General features: G+C 42.2%; 1 pseudogene; it reads right to left on the reverse strand.

Annotated features, from left to right (window-relative positions):
* Window positions 1-2,282: 2,282 nt before the first annotated feature.
* Window positions 2,283-2,396, reverse strand: LOC127558569 (uncharacterized; annotated as a pseudogene).
* Window positions 2,397-4,793: the final 2,397 nt, after the last annotated feature.

The raw sequence follows: 4,793 nt of genomic DNA on the forward strand, positions 1-4,793 counted from the left end.
AGAAGGTTTCTAAGATTCCTCTTAAAGGACCAACTATCTTTACAGATGCATCCAAACAAAATATTTGTGCTGTATACTCTCATAATTTAACCATAAAAAGAGTTATCAGAACTCCTTTGATTTCCTGAAAGATGATGTCTAGGCTCTTTTTTTTCATCATGGTTTTTAGGAAGTCCAACAATTCTTAGATTGTCTCTGTCTCTGATAAATCTATTTTCCATGGAAGTTTTTCCAATGAGTTTGTAATGGGCTGAGGCTTGAGTTGATGCACTGAGGTCCCACACATGTGAGGCTAAATAGTAATTGGAACCATACTCTATTAATATATATATGCTTGGAGAAAGAATCGCCCCCGCCCACTCTTTGTGCAAGTCTTGATGTGTTGTATAGGAAATGATGATTTTGGTGGGTGGAATCAAGGAAGTGGAAAGGGAAGTGGAAGAAGAGACTGCTGGCTGGAGTCTTGACACAGCTGCTCGTGTTGCCATTGCGACAGTCCTTCATCTCTAATCCCCCTCTGCTAGTTGGCTTCCTGTTGCAGCTGCCCATATTGCTATCGCAATCCTTTTTCACCTCTTCACTCAATAAAGATCGAAGATTTTTCCCTTAACCTGAATTCCTGACTCCGGCTGATTTTAAATACTCGGTCATCACATTTGGTGCCCAAGCATGGGAACCAAGGACCCTACTTTCACTGAAGAAGTCTCCAGTGACCAGGAACTTAGGTGAGTATAATAGACTAAACTAGTAATCTTTTTTGGTTGAAATGGGACAGATCCTAGCTAAAGATTATCCATCCCCCACTCCAACCCCCCCCCCCCCCACCCTCAGCCCCACCTAAGGAGCAGGTAATTGATTCCCCTCCACCAACTTCACCCTCCGGGATGGAGGGAAGAGGGATAGTGGGGGAGGCAGTGACAGCACCAGCACTTAAAGGACCAACTATCTTTACAGATGCATCCAAACACAATATTTGTGCTGTATACTCTCATGACTTAACTATAAAGAGAGTAGTCAGAACTCCTTTTCATTCCACTCAGCAGAACGAATTATATGCGATCATGCTAGCTCTCACTTGTTAGAGTTCAAATGTTGGAGTTTGTTCTTCTCAGGGCACAGCCGGTTTAGAGGCTTAGAGCCCTTCGGATGTCTCCAAATCCAAAGGTTCTGTCCTTCAATCTCTGCCTCTGCTTTCTTCTGCCTCCAACAGAGATGGAAGATCTCTCTTATCTCCTTCTGGGGAGCCCAGCCACCAACTTGCCGCGGAGAGAGGGCTTCTGGCGTAGCTCCACTGAAATCCGTCAAAAGTGTTCTCTGCAGCAGAGTCGTTCCTCTCGAGTCTAGCGCGATCAGCCAGCCAAGAGGAAAAAATGTATTCTGGAATGGCTGTCTCGCCTTATATGTGAACCTTCTGAGAGAATGGGATTATGGGTTTTCTCCCATAGTGCTCTCTGGCCCAAAGAGCTTTAAGGTGTGGACTCCCTTGAGTAAAGGTGGGAACACAAGCCTTGTCTTGATTAGTTCTACTTAGTACCTTGTTTCAGGTTCTGGCCAAAACAACTTCTTGTAAGATTAGATCAACTCTAATTACTTAGCAGTTAGTAAGGATTCCAACATCTCCCCCTTTCTTTTGTTTTAAAACATAGGGGGTTTCTGAGGGGGTACACATAAATCCATCAATATGGGCCAGAACTTTGTAGCAGATATACATGGTATACATAAATCCATCAATATGGGAGGCATTATACATAATTTACATGAGCACATAGCAATATAACACAGGCTAGTAGTAATGTAACAAATAACAAGAATCAATCTGAAAATTTACACATGTCGATAAGTCCTAGAAACAGTCCAATAGGATTCCATTGTCCATTAGTTCATGTGCCAGGAATCTAATAATTCTTGTGAGCACAATCAGCAACAGAACCACCCGATATTTCTTGGGTCTTCTCCTTTGTTTCAAGGGTCTGCTCCATCTTTCTGCGATGGACAAGGCGAATGCGGCTCGTAGGCACCCATCTGATTCCTTCTCCACCTGTAGAGATGCAAGCAAATCCTCTCCCCCAAGCAGTTAGCCTATCTGGTCCCTTCCATTCACCACTTTCTGGGTCTCTCCACATCACCTGGCGATTATCTAAAGATAGTGGAGCTGCTTGCACTGGACACTGCTCTTCTGGTGGGTTATAAAACCTGTCTGCTGGAGCCAGTGCATCTTTATCAAAGATTAAAAAATTAATGGTATAGAGAACTAAATTTAGAAGTTCTCTAGGGTTACCCGTGGCGCACCCGGTATTCCCAGGCGGTCTCCCATCCAAGTACTAACCAGGCCCGACCCTGCTTAGCTTCCGAGATCAGACGAGATCGAGCGCGTTCAGGGTGGTATGGCCGTTTACAATTTGGGATAACAAAAGAGGAAGCTAGGAGCATAGTAAAAAGCTGTACAGCTTGCCTTCCTTTCTACCTCCTACACTGCCTCCAGGGAAGAACCGTCGTGGTTTGAGACCCAATGAAATCTGGCAAATGGATGTGACCCATTATAAATCTTTTGGTCGTCTGTCTTTTATCCACGTTGTGGTAGATACCTTTTTAGGATTCACTTTTGCAATACCAGCAGCAAAAGAGACAGTCCAAGTGGTCACTGAATTCCTCATACAAGCATTTGCAATTATGGGTGTGTCACAAGAAATAAAAACAGATAATGGACCTGCATACACTTCCAAACATTTTGAACAGTTTTGTGCACAGTATAAGATTTTACACATTACTGGCATACCCTTTAATCCTCAAGATCAGGCAATCATAGAAAGAAGAAACAGAGACATTAAGACACTCCTCCAAAAACAAAAGAAAGGGGGAGCCACAGGTAACTCTAGGGAACTTCTAAATTTAGTTCTCTATACCATTAATCTTTTAATTTTTGATAAAGATGCACTGGCTCCAGCAGACAGGTTTTATAACCCACCAGAAGGGCAGAGTCCAATGTGAGCAGCTTCACTATCTTTAGATAATTGCCAGGTGATGTGGAGAGATCCAGAAAGTGGTGAATGGAAGGGACCAGATAGGCTAACTGCTTGGGGGAGAGGGTTTGCTTGTATCTCTACAGATGGAGAAGGAATCAGATGGGTGCCAACGAGCCATATTTGCCTTGTCCATCAAAGAGAAAAAGAAAAGGAGAAAAACCTCAAAACAAAGGAGAAGATTTAAAAAACATTTGACACTGAAAGAGCATGGCTGACAATGAGACTGTTAAAATAACTTTAAAAATTTCAGCTTTCAGTTCTTGAAAACCAGCAGAAATCATTGGATTCCTTGAGATGAAAAATTGTTGATAAGACCATTGCAGTACTTCAGAGCTTACAGGAATTATTGGATTCCTGGCACATGAATTAATGGACAATGGATTCCTTTTGGACTATTTCTAGGACTTATGGACATGTATAAATTCTCATGTTGATTCATGTTATTTGTTACATTACTACTACCCTGTGTTATATTACTATGTGCTTATGTATTTTATGTAATTATGTGTAATGCCTCCCATATTGATGGATTTATGTGTACCTGTTTCAAGTGAGCCCCTTCAGAAACCTACTATTTCCTATTTCCTTTGGTGTTTTCATCTCCCTTCCTGAGATGTCAGGGAGGGCGTGACCACCTTCTTTTTATGGTGTTTTCACTCCTTTTTTGAGCAGTCAGGGAAGGCGTGATCACCTTCTTTTGGGGGTTCTCACCTCCTTGAGAAGTCAGGGAGGTCATGACCACTTATGTTCTAAATCAAAAGAAAAGGGGAGATGTTGGAATCCTTACAAATTGTTAAGTCATTAGAGTTGATAGAGACAATGATTATCTAATTTAGCATGGTTCAGTATGATTGATCCGATCTTACAAGGAGATGTTATAGGCCAGAAGAAATAAGGTACTAAGTAGAACTGATAAAAACAATTCCTGTGTTCACACCTTTAGAGAGCTCATATAAGCAAGAAGCTCTTAGGGCCAGAAAGCATTCTGGGAGGAAACCCATAATCCCACTCTCAGATCCCATAATCCCACTCTCTCAGAGGAGATCATACATAAAAAGCAGACAGAGGCTCAGTCAGAGTTCAGCTGAAAAGATTGAGAGGGGAGCGTCAAGTGAGTTTAGCCAGAAGCCCTCTCTCGGAGGCAAGAGAGATTCATTCCATCTTCCACCTTTGTGCTGGCTAGAGGCTGAAGAAAGCGGAGGCAAAGGACAACTGCAAGAACTCTTGGAATCAAGCAGAAAGATAGTCCTCTAAGGAAAATTTACCAGGATATTTTGGAGGAATCAATAAAAGATCTGATCTTTTTTTTAATCACCTGGCTGCATTTTGGGTGATTATTACTTGAAACTGCAACTAAGGCTGCCTCCAGAAAACCTCCCAAGAAACTTGCTCTATCCTAGAGAGAATTATTATATTTTAAAGAAGAAAAACACCACAGATTACAACCAAGAATCACCTACCCAGCAAAACTGAGTATAATTCTTCAGAGGAAAAGAGGGTCATTCAATGAAATACAAGATTTTCAGATATTTCAATGAAAAGACTGTGTGGTGTAATGTTCTTGTTTGGTTTTCTGGAGGTCTTGGCAGCAGCCTTCATTTCAATAGAGCAATCACCACGAGAATAGCCAGGTGTTAAAGTCCAAATCCTTTATTGTCTCCTTCACAATCTGGTTTCCTTGCCTGGGGCCTGGGCTAGCTTTCTTAGAGGCCTTCCGGAGTCTTGGTTTCAGTGGAGCAACTAAGGAAGAAAGACCTGCCACCATGGTGG

This window comes from Antechinus flavipes, chromosome 3, assembly GCF_016432865.1.
Source record: "Antechinus flavipes isolate AdamAnt ecotype Samford, QLD, Australia chromosome 3, AdamAnt_v2, whole genome shotgun sequence".
NCBI lineage: Eukaryota > Metazoa > Chordata > Mammalia > Dasyuromorphia > Dasyuridae > Antechinus > Antechinus flavipes.